The sequence below is a fragment of the Zeus faber genome, assembly GCF_960531495.2.
Source record: "Zeus faber genome assembly, chromosome: 5".
In the NCBI taxonomy this organism is placed as follows: Eukaryota; Metazoa; Chordata; class Actinopteri; order Zeiformes; family Zeidae; genus Zeus; species Zeus faber.
The window spans coordinates 19,557,534-19,570,602 of NC_137192.1; positions in this window are offsets into that span (position 1 = coordinate 19,557,534).

Sequence of the window (13,069 nt, forward strand, 5' to 3'; positions counted from 1 at the left end):
GGTTAGAACCGGGATGTTTCAGACGACTTGACATTAGAGGTTGATAAATATCGATCTACATTTGGAGCAGAAATTTGTGAAAAAGTGTCGCAATTTCATAAGTTTCAGGAGCGGGCCACTTAGTGACATCATCACCCGAACTTATATAAATTCTGATTAACTTGTATGAATTAAAATTATATAAGTCCAAGATCCATTTTTCTCATTCCCTCCAGCCACTTGCGAGTGCGACACCTAGACAGACAGCTTGAACTTGTGCCGCGTTTAAAAAAAACCCTGAAAACTATAATCATTCAAAGAAGACGTTTTCACGCTGCAGGAAGTTCTGAAAACTTTTGGAGGAACCAACCTTTTCTTTTGTGTCTGCACTGTGTCATCCAGGAACGGTTATAATTCTTGAAACACCGACCTTCAGGGATATTTAAATTGAAAGCCGGAAAAGCAACGTGCAGACATAAGTGCAAATTTTTTTGGTCCAGACGTAAGTCCACAGTGTTTGTAACTTTTGTAACAAATATAGCTGCCTGCAGCTATATTTATTATTATTATTATTATTATTATTATTATTATTATTATTATTATTATTATTATTATTATTATTATTATTATTATTATTACCCCCCCCCCGTGTAGAATATGGTTTTAATGGTTCGTGATAGGAAAACAACAAAGTTTGGGAGGAGCAGGACCATTGACCTGTGAACACGAACTGATGTGGAAAGAAATGAGACAATGACGATGTCTGATCCCTTGACAAAAAAAAAAACACTGAAAAATCCTTTAAACCCTATTTCACAGAGGGTCACGCCGCTGTGACACGATCGATTTTCTGGAACCTTGAAATAAAATACAAAGATGGAGGAGCGTGACTAATCTGTCAACTAGAAAACAATGCAAAGAAACATTTGGGAACGCGGTGGCAGGGGCAATTTTAATTATAAAAATAAAAAATAAAAAAAAAAGGTCCCCAACTACAACTCCCCAGAGTCATTTAACAACAAAACAAGGTAGAACCTCAGCTTTTTTTTTTTTAAATACTGGAAATGACACTGAGAAAATACTTGAATAATCCCAAATTCAGGCATTAAAGCACAAAAAAAAAACAGTGCAGTCAAGGAAGAGAGACAAGTTATAATGAGAGGAAATAAAACATGTTGCAATCAAAAATATATAATATTACATTTAGCAGACGCTTTTATCCAAAGCAACTTACAATTATTCAAACACCGACGGACGCAGCCATCAGGAGCAATTAGGGGTTAAGTGTCTTGCTCAAGGACACTACAGCATGCTAGCAGGAGGAGCCTGGGATCCAACCAGCAACCTTTAGATTACTAGACGACCTAGACGCCTAGCTCTACCTCCTAGGCGTGTAATATATATAATAATATATGTAATATATAAATATATAACATAAAATAATATACTGTATATAGTTCAAATGATTATTGTATCAGTGTAAAAAAAAAGCAACCCACATGATTGGATAAAGTAATGATAAAAGAGAAACAAAATGATTGACTGACAAGAAAATAAATGCCAATATCACTGATAAGCGCTTCGATCAGAATCAGTTTATTCTGCCATGCAAGTACATTTTCATTCACAAGGAATTTCTCATGGTGAGGACTGACACATTTCTCTAGACATAATTAACATAAAAAGCTCTATAGTATAAAAAAAAATGATAATGGAAAAAAAATTAAAAATAATGAAAATAGCCCAAATATACAGAAATACATACAGTACATGTGCAAAGTGGAGTTCTATGCTCAGGATTTAATTATTGGTATATAATTGATGGTCATAGTAGTAGTTTGACAGATCCAGAGTGTAATTATTTGTTTTGAAATATAGATTTTATACAATTAAAAATAAATATAGATCAAAAAACACATAGTGCTGTGTTAGGAAAAGTATAGATATTTACTTTGAAATGGAGAGGAATAAAAGTACGAAGTCTCCCAAACTGACTCTCGTCGGAAGGGGATCGTGACCAAGCGTACTCTTCTCCTTCTACCTTTTCCTGCTCCGAGCCCCCCCTTTCTTTCTGCCCCCTTTCTCTTTCACTTCCTCTCTCCAAGTCAGAAACCAGAATCAGTTTATTCCGCCAGGTACATTTACATAGATGATTCGCATTGAAAAAAATTGAATACAAATAAAAATGTAATTGTCAGTATATGCACAAATAGCCACAAATACAAAACGGAAATAATCAAACACTGTATATAAAAATATACAAACTGTAATACTATGCACAGGGTGAATATTTGTTCTGGGTATCAAGAGTATAAATGATTAATTATTACTATGTGCTAACTTGGTGGAGCCTCAGGTGTGACAGGGAGTGGGATCATCGTCCCTCCACTCCGCCCGCGCTGCCTCTTTGTAGCCCCCGACCTCGGACCCCAATTCCTGGCTGCAATTCTGGACCAGGGAGACACACACATGCACATAGACACACAGATTCGCCCACAACCACCAAAACACACGTTTGCTCTCCACACACACTCCTACGTACACACACAGACACACGCAGTGGTATTAAATGGAGTGAGCTTGGGTGAGATGGGCTGACTGATTCTCTCAGCTCCAGACAGACACACCGCCCCGCTCTGAATAAAGAGAGAGAGAGAGGGAGGGAGAGAGAGAGAGAGAGAGAGAGAGAGAGAGACAGAGACCTGTCACACAGAGTGAGATTGGGTCGGATCAGGTGGCTGAGGGTAGACTACGATGAGTGATGCCTCCTCCACCGAGAGCGAGAGAGGGGTTTTTATATATGTGTGTGTGTAGTGTATATATTAGGGCTGTCAACCGATTAAAATAATTAATTAAGATTAATCTATAACATTGCTTCGATTAATTGCAGTTAATTGCATCTCCGAAATTCGATTTTTCTATTTAAAAAGCAGTGCATCGAGCTATAGCCACACTGCGTTTTGATTCTTGAGTACAGAAACACAAAATAATCTTCATAATAATAATAATCATTTTAATTATCATTTTGCTGCAGATCCTCCGCTTCTCCCGGTTTGGGGTATAAAACAATATAAAACCGTCTTGGCTACAAAACAAGATCTGTGTTGACATGACGCCTTTTCATATTGAAACGTTCGGAATGCGGCCGTCGGTCAAAAGGTGCGGCGGCGGCTGTTTCTCTCTAATTGAAAGTCCTATCCCACATTTTTTGCCGATTTACTTCGGTGGCGGCGTTTGATGCTCCCGCCCTCATTCTCCCCTCCAGCGTCCTCCCTCCGGCACCGTGACCCGGGCGCCGCATGCGCCTCTTCCCGGAATGAGGAGGAAGGAGCCCGACGAGGTTCGGTTCTGACTCAAATATTCCGCACACAAGGACGGACGCTGCTTAATTGATGTTTAAATGAGGCGCGGCCCGCAGTCTATAACCCCCTGATTGGATCCATCCCCTCACGAGATCTCCCGCCCGCAGGTTTCATCTCGGCTAAACTTTGATTAAGGGGCCCCGGACCCTGATGACATCCTCATCGGGGTTTCCGGGCTGATCTAAATGTAAATTCATTTTTATTTCTAACACCCACCGCCCAGGACCGGTCTCTGGGTGTAGCGGGGGGGGGGGGGGCAGGCGGCGATTCTGCCCAGGTAAGCATATTTATTTTAGCGAGTGTGCGTTTTTGACTCCGAGTGAGGCGGGGGCGCGCGCGGCCACTTTGGTTTTAATTGAGCCCGGCGCTTTGCCACACCTGCGAGCGGATTAACGTCTGGCGTCGAGCTGTTTGGCCACACCCCGTGTCCGAGTGCTGCTGCCGCCGCTTCCCAACTTTTGGATTGAGCTCAGCAGTTTTGAACACAGCACCATATGTGCTTTTCCGCTTGTCTGGAATATGGCAAAGAAAAATGGAAATAAATACCTCCGCTAATTCATCCTGCTCTTTTTTGTCGGGCTGCCGTGACAAAGGTGGTTTATTTTCATTACCATCAGTGTATGATTATCAATATGTATTAGGGGGCCCCTCGCCGCCGAGCCCGGTCCCAGGAGGACGCGGCAGAGCTAAAACAAACGATGTTCTCTGCTCCGGCGGGGGGGAAATGCATTAGGTGAGGAAGCGGCACGCCGCTGGCGACCCGCCCAGCTCGGCAACAGTCGCCAAGGAAGTTAAAATGTGCGGACCCCCGCGCACTCGCACGCTGGTCCGTGTCAGCCTTCTGTACGCCACCGAGCCCATTGATCTGCGCCGCCCCAACAGCTATGACTGCCAGGCCAGATCTTTGTTCCTCTGCTTTGTTTCTACGCCGCCTTGTTGCGATGCCGGACTCGCAAACGAACCGTTGGTATCGAAACAAATCTTTTCAATGAGTCAGGGGTCTGGAGTCACTCCGGCAAAGAGTTTTTTTATTTGAGAGGGTGGAGTTGGGATTGGGTCAGGTCAGGTCATCTGTAACTTTGCAGTTGTGTGTGTGTGTGTGTGTGCGTGTGCATGCGTGTGAGCGTGTGTGTGTGTGTGTGTGTGCTGTGGTGCGTTTCCCCTCGGCTGGGTGAGCTTGGTATGCTCTTGGACATTCATTACATATGGGCAGCCTTTTTTTTTTTTTTTTTTTTTTTGTTCTACCCGAAACCCGACTGATGTACAAGATGTGAAAAAAAACCTCTGAACATTACTTTTCCCTGTTCAGATCCCTAGTGTGGAGGATATTATGAAGCCTCTGGACAATGGCAAGAAAGAAACCAGATTTATGATCAAGGAAAGTTGTAAACTGGTCAAATCTGACGGCAACGCAACCCGGAGGGTTCATGTGGAGAAAAAGACCTTCGACATCATTCATTTTGAACGTGACCGATTGTCACTTTCCCGTTCCACCAAAATAAATAATTGAGAAGCAACTAGATGCATCTTGTGAGAGTTCCATTCACAACACGGAGCCCAACCCACCTTTGCACCGACCAAATCAAACGAATGAATAGTCGGAAAATTGAACAGATCTTTTTATACTGGATGACTCTTGAAGAGCTGAATCTCCGAAAAAGAGCTTTTGAAAAAAAACCTTTTCATCAAAATTGCCCTGCAATGAATGTTTTCAACAACATTTGAACATGAGCGGAATCCGCCGTTGATTGCTGTGTTATCAGGTGATTACTTGAGAACAGGCAACACAAATAAAGCCCGGCGAGTGGCATATTTAAGGTGATAGACCGGTAACTCATATCAGACACTCCCCCATTTGTGCTATGTGGACATTTGGTTCATTTTCTTAATAATAAACCATTTTCTATCATCTATTTTATTTTAGTAGCGCATATGAAAAAGATGTCGGCGACGGTTAATGAAAGAATAAATAGGATATTTCCTGCAAAATCTTCTCCAAAGTACTTTCCAAGGGAGGTTATCCGTGTTCTGAAAGCACAGCAATGAAATGAATCAATATGCAGAGTACATTGAATCATATTTATATATATGTTGGAATGAGGATTCTGTTGATTCATTCATTATGAACTCTTGATCAAAGAGTCACAGAGTCAAAGATCACAAACAACAGCAATTTTGATCATCAAAGACACAGACAGATGCATCTCATTCTGATAGCTCTACCTTTCTTTCCATTTATTCTCCTGTATTTATTTAAAGCCGGAACTTAGAATACACTCATCACATGAACACATTTATCCAGCTTCTTACATCAATTTCATCTTTTTTTTCTTCCCCACAACGCGTCTTAAGAGTTGAATAAAGCTAACTGGCGATCACGTCTAATTTTTATTTTATTTGTATTATTTATTTTATTGTCTTTTTTTTTAATTGAATTCCATTGAATATAATGGATTGATTTTTATTACATTTTATTTCGGACGGTTAAGAAAGAAAGAAAAAAAATAAATACCCATCTGTATTTCACATTAATGTGCTCATTGGAGGCTGTTACAAAAAGCCTCAGGACAGGCAGGAAGGCTGATTATTTGGAAATATAACCATGACCTCCAACAGTTTATCATATATGACTGTATTTTTCATTAAAAGGCATGAAAAGCTACTCTTAATCCCCCGAGAGATTATTATTTGGCTATTATTGACTGAGAATATGTTCTACACACCCACATTCTTATTTCACATTATTATAATGTGTTACTGTGCACTGAACCTGTGACATAATCCCCTTAACTTAAGTAAACACCAACATCTCAGGTCAGAGCAAAAACGAATATAGTTTAACAATAACAAATAAATATCTTTAACATAAGTCACATAAATCCACGACCCACATTGTGTATGGTGGGATCAGTATTTGAAGGTTAAATCTCGATTCCACTTGAATACAATATGGTTTTTTAGAACGTTTCACCGCTAATATATTAACCCCCTGATTGCTTTGAATCAGAGCTGCCACGTCCCACACTTTGACCGTTAAACTCACGCATATCAGCCAGTTCACACGCTCACACGTCGTATTTCTCACGCTGAGAAATTTGTTTTTTCAAAATAAATTCTGCGTATATATTTCCTCACTTCAGCTTGCTTGGCGCCCGTCACTGTTCACGTGACGCACACACGCATGTTACGTGAACGGCAATGCGCAACATCCTCGTTGGAGCGCAGTCAGGGCATCGCATAAAAGCGATCAGTGAAAGCAATCCACTGCATGTCCCCATTCACCGCTTCTCCAAAGAAAACAAATAAAAACGGTGTTTTTATTTAAGCTGTATTGAATTTATTTATTTATTTATCTATTCATGCATTTATTAATTTATTTATTTATTTGTTTGTTTGTTTGTTTATTTATTTATTTATTTATTTATTTGTTCATGCATTTATTTATTTATTTGTTTGTTTATTTATTTGTTTATTTATTTGTTTATTTGTTTATTTAAACCTGTGCTGCCAGCATGCTGGGCACACATAACAGAGCATTTGTGCCATTGCATCTGGGACAGAGCTGCAAGTGGAGAGAGTGGACAGAGTCTGCAAGTGGAGTTCAACTTCTCAACCTGCAATGCAACTCTTAAGTCATTCTTTAACCACCAGGAACTGCTGCAGTAACTCTGTCCTGTGGCCGACCTGTGGGATGACAAGAGCACAGCTTTTTGTTAAACAGAACCACCACCGACCCCCCTCTTTGGAGAACTATCCTACCATGTTCTGGTCTGTAAACAACTATTCACTACTCCAAGAGGGGGATAATCACCTCGGGTGAAACCAATAAACATAGAACCAAACAACAAATAAAAACAGTGTTTTTGTTTTAGCTGTATTTAATTCCTAATTGAATAAAACAAAAAAAGCGCTGTGCCTGTGCCCCCCGCCCCCCAAACTTGGCTGCCTCCCTGCCGGTTAAAGTTAAAGTGGCCGCGACATTAGGACGTCTAAAGAGCCGGCCAGGACTTCAGGGGGTTTGTTTTTGGAGCCAGAAGCCTCAAGTGGTGGTGGTGGTGGTGGTGGTGGTGGTGGTTACCTTGTTATTTATTGTTTGTGACAGTATTCCCACTGCACTCACATACCTTAATGCTGCAAAATATACACATGTACAGGCTCAGGCTTATAATGGCTCCATGGTCGATGGTTTGCGCTGTCGAGTCCCCGTGCTCGTGCTCATGGACTTCTTACTTAGAAATCGTAGTTCTCTCTCTTTCTCTCTCGCTCCTTTCGATCTCTCTCTTTCTCTGTTTCGGTATATGTTCTGCACCGTGGGTGCTGTGCTGGTGAAGGGAATGAATGGGGACAGCTGTACAGGCGGTGATAGTCACATTGTGCCGCGACAGCAAAAAGAGCTCCAGGCACATGGGGATGCGAGCGTTGGAGGGATGGAGGGATGGAGGGAGAGGTGGAAAAGCCCTGTGTCAGACCTTTTTTTTTTAAAGTACAGATCCCCGAACTCGCACGCCCCCCACCCCCACCCCACCCCCATTCGCGCTGACACAGCCCTGTCACACACCTGACCACCGCCATCGCCGCCGCCCTGGTGGCCGCCGAGCTGCAGAGCGACACCATCTGCTAATTCCCAGGCGACGGTAAGCTTCAATGGACGGGCATGGGTCCTCGCACCGTAGGAAAATGCAGGGCAATAAAAAAAGAAGGAAAAGGATGGGCCCAGAAATATTACATTTATATTAAATATACAGTCAAATGTTGTTTTTTTTTTTCCGGATGTTAATTGATGAGAGTGTTCTCCTCCGTTTGGGTGAGTGTCCCAGTTTACTTGTACTCCCAAAGACCATGTAAGTTGGTGGGAAACCTGCACTAGTAACAATAGTCAAAAAAAGTGCCACTCTACTGAGTAGTACACCGGTACGCAACTCTGGTCGTGTACGCTGGTGTCCGACCCCGGGCAGCTGGAAGACGTGGTCAATGAAAATAACAGAGGGGTGGAAAATAAATCAGAACCCTTACAGGACCTAATAAATAACGCGTAAGGGACATCCCAACGTCTCATTGGGTGAATTTGTATCCGACTCAAGGTCACTTCCACTTCCACTGGTGATCCGCATCCCCCCGCCCGTCTTCCTCTTCCACCTTCGCACACAGAGGACAGCGGCCCACACCGCATTGTAACAGCAGCTTTCTACATTCCTATTTTCAAATCACATTTCTCCGCCCTGGGTGGGGGCGCGGCACGCGGAGGGGGGGGGGGGGGGGGGGGGTTATGTACAAGCATTAATCTGCTGCGAGGCCCGAGCCAATCAAGTAAAATTGTGTTTCAGGAAGAGCGAGGGCGGCGGCGGCGGCGGCGGCAGCAGCATCATCAGGATTGCTTGGCTGAAATAACTTTTTCGGTCGGTCTCTTATTTCGGGGGCTCGAGTCTGACCCGCCGGCGGCTGTAGGTTAATTGTGATGTGCTTAGGAAAAAAGGGACAGCGTTTGTCAGAGGCCGGGATGGCGGAGATGAAGTGGAGTGCTTTGTGTACCACCTCTGGGGCTGCGGTAATTCTCCTCCATTTTAATCTCTTCCTCTCTTTCTCCCGAGCGGGAGGGGCCCTCGTGCGGCCGATTTTCCAGAGAACACTGTATCCAAGAAGTTCAGGTCAGTGGAGGGGGTCAAAAATTTTCTTTTTTGCTTTTCGGCCACTTGTGTCTTTATTTAAACACGCTATTCCAACCACATTCACACATATCTATATACACAAACCTACACACATACACAAAAGGTTGGGTTGGCACACTGTTGGCACGAGTCCCAAAGTTTTTCAGGCAGGAGGGTGCATATTGCTTCCCTCCGTGCCGTTTTTGGATATGCAGAGTGGACGCGAGCAGGTGGAAGACCTGAGAGAACCTCCCACAAATTTCACACAACCGTCAACCTACGGTAGTGGAGGTGCCTTGCAGCTCCGGCATCACGCCGACCTTTCCACCGACATCTGTTCCTGTCTGTACTTGTGTTCCTGTGAACTCACTGGACGTAATCTTTTAAGCTCAGGGTTTTGTTCCAAACTAAGATTCGCACAAAGGCGAGAAGGCCCAAACCGCCCCGGGGGGTGCACCGGGTGGCGACTCGGAGAACTGCACCGAGCCCTTTCTGCCGACGTTCCTTCTAGACGGGGACACGATGACCAAGAGGAATCCACACAATCCAAGCTTCCTTCTCCCAAAGAGCAATCTCTTCTGAGGAAAAACCCGAACAAGAGCAAGTGCTCAGCAGCAAGTACTTTCGGACTCAAAGTACTTGCAAGTACTTTCGTCTTGAAATAACACCTTCTTCAAGTACTTGCCACTGACAGCCACGATCCACCTCCTCCAGAGCTGAAGGTGGCATTGGTGGACAGAATAACCCATAAATCAGGCTTAAAAAAGAACTGACATTTGATGCACACTACGGTTTCGACCAAAAAATACTCACATACTGAGTAAGCGCACTAACCAGAAAGCTTGTACGCCATACTGGACCCAGCGCCAGTATTTGAAGAAGATGGGGCAATTGTGTAAATGGTTGGGATTTTGGAATTGGATTGCTTTGTCCCTGCGATGTTTGTCTGTATTCCTCCATGTTTCTTGCTGCTTTGCGAGCATCGGAAATTGGATTGAGACCCCGAGATTAACTATACAACACGAGAAAGAAAGAAAGAGCGATGGATCCCCCCCCCCTCTCCTCTGTTTTTCTCACATCGAACTGGCTACTTGAAGCTTAATTGGGAAGAAAGGAGAAGACTTCCCCGACACAGCAGACCACTCATGCCCCGGTCCTGTAGGAGCTGTATCAATTTTATTTGAAGCAGAACTATTATTTTGAATTTAATTGAATCTCATTTTTGGTAGCTGCACATCTTGAATTGATTGTAGCTGACTCCCCCTGCAAGCAGGGAAGCCCAAGCATCTAGGAGCCGAATGGCGGAAGGACGTGGCTAATTGGGGTTTACAGCAGTGTTTTTGCAAGCGGGCTCCTGTGCTGCAGGATGGAAATTGCGAGGCTGCACTAATTCGCCGACTTCACCGGCCCCAGCAGGGCAGCGGCTCGGCGTTCATCGCAACGCGACCAGGTTTCACGCCCGACGTGAGAACACACGAAAAGTTGGACTTTTTCCTTTGAGATTCGGCTCTTGACGACTCACTCAGTCAAAGCGCAGAGATTTGTTGGATTCGCCCACTTTTTCGTTCGTTTCATCCGGTTGGCGTGAGGCGCGCCGAGCGAGGGAGGACTTCCCCGAACGGCGAACGTGAGGCGGAAGAGTCGGTTCGGCAGTGAGTTGTGAAGGGAATTCTCCCGAGGATTATTACATTTTGGTGTAAATAAGTCACATTCAATAGGAATCGTGCCAAGTAACTTTTTTTTTGGTTGGACTTTAATTCAGTCCTCAGTGATTATTTTCCGTTCTTGCATGGGAGATTCACTGGCTCGCCCACTCTTTTGCCCGAGTGACTCCAGCCTCAGACTCCAGAGTCATTTAAAAGATTTGTTCGCGATGAACAAATCGTTTGCGATTCTGGCTTCACTGACTATTAGCCGGCCATCACAATAATAAGCGCAGCGACACGGGTGTGTGGTGTTTTTAATGGGATTACTTTGTTGTAAATAATGTGACGGGGGCAGAAAGAAGCTTGGGAACCACTGTTGTACAGGCTTTCTTGTAAAAACATACATTTTTTTGGAGAGCTTTACCGTTGTATTTTGTCTGTATTTGTCCCCAGGAGCCGGGGAGGGGATTCGTCAAAACCAACGAGGAGAGGAGAGGAGATGATGGGAAAGTGTATTCATGGGACTGTAGGTGTAACCGCCGGACTTGCTCCGAAGCGTCGACGGATGCGCATGGAGAACCCTGGCGCGGCCATTGTAAACGTTAATAAGTCGAAATTTTCAGTTAAAAATGAAGACGCGTCCGACCTTAGCGGCGGCGTTTTCCGCGCGGCGGCACGCGCCCAGACGCATCCCCTCCGCCGAAATCCGCAGCCCACAGGTCTGCTATGATGGGGCGAGGAAAAATGAGTGAAAAACAAAAAGAAGATTACAGACCACCTCCACTGACTCAGTGCTTGTCCACTGAGGCGTCGAAAGGGAGGGAAAAAGTTGGCGCATGCAACAGATTAAAAAAAAAAGAGAAAGAATCCTGGGGCGAGGCAGGGAGGAGAAGTTTTCCATTTTATTTTTCATTTTCATTATCTGGCTGAAAGTATAAATGCCAAGAGGATTAGAGAAATTACATGGGCTCTCGCCTCTCCTGGCCCGCCGCTTATCCGTCTTCCCTGCTCATCTCTCTCTCCCCCTCCCTCTCTCTCTCTCTCTCTCGCTCGCTCGCTCCCTCCTTCCCTCCCTACCTCCCCCCCCCCCGTCCATTCTCCACTCACGCCGTTACCGTCTTAACCACGTCTCTCTCTCTCTCTCTCTACCACCTCCAATGTCCTTTTTTGCCTTTCCTGTCGCCCTCTCTTTCTTCCCCCCCTCTCTCTATCCTCCACTCGCCCCCTTACCTTATTCTACGGTGGCTCTCTCTCTCTTTCACCATCTTTCTCTCTCTCTCTCCGATGTCCTTTTTTCCTTTCCTGTCGTTCTCTCTTTCTCCTAATCCCCCCCACCCCTCTCTCTCCCTCCATCGCTCAATCCTCCCCTCATTCCCTTCCCATATTAACCTTACTACCTATTCATCTCTCCTCCTCTTCATTTACCTCCCTCCCAACCATGGCTATCCCCCTTTTTCCTCTTCAACCGTGCTCTCTTCCTCCCTCCTTTTCTTTCCCTCAGGCCCCCACGAGTCGCATTGGTGAACCTGGAGCCTGGCGCCTGGAGCCGGAGCCTGGAGCACGTAGAAGTGTGTTAAGAAGGTCCCGCTAATCTTCGAGATCTATTACCGATAGCAGGGCTGACACTGGCGACAGAGATTACGGGCGGCAGATACTGGCGTTATTGATCGGGCCCCTAAACCCGCAGGCCCCGGCTGCCATGATGGATTTCAGACAGCGAGCCCGAGCCGGAGCTCCCAGGATGCACCGGCACCGGACTAAACGGGGAGAAGCCGCTGATAACGAAGAGCGGGGTGAAGAGAGGAGAACGGGAGGGGAATGAGCATATGTGCAATTTCACATCGATGGGTTAGTCGTGTGTTGGTTTGTCTTTTATTTTTGCAGGGCCAGTTCGTTGCGTGAGCTATGTTGCTGGGGACTGGTTTTCTTTTCGGGAGTTCTTACACAGGCATTCTACATAGTACAATTCAGTATTCTGTCTCAATGTTCCTAATTTTGTTGAGCAGGTAGCCGTGTAATCAGCAGGATAATGTGCACCCAGCCGGTCGTTATCGCAAGATAACCTTTAAAGTGATACACCGCCTAATGTTACATTTGGCTATTTTAATTATTTTCTTTTTTTTATTATTATTTATATTCTGTTTGTCTTTCATTTTTCAGACTTGAGGTTTTTTTTTTTTTTTTTTTTTAATGCAAATTGTCTGTAGAGAAACACACTTTACAAAAACTGCTTCTGCTTCTGCTTCTGATTCTGATCACCCTTTCGGGAGTTATTCTGGAGATAACGCCCGGCTGGCTGTTCGGTATCCCTTTACATGTCTACATGGCTAGGATATCGCCTTGACAAGGTGAATCGCTATTCGGGGAACAGGCAAAATAATTGTTAACAAAGAGTAAAACAAGTTTTCTTTGATCCATTTATACGTTCTATGTCCTT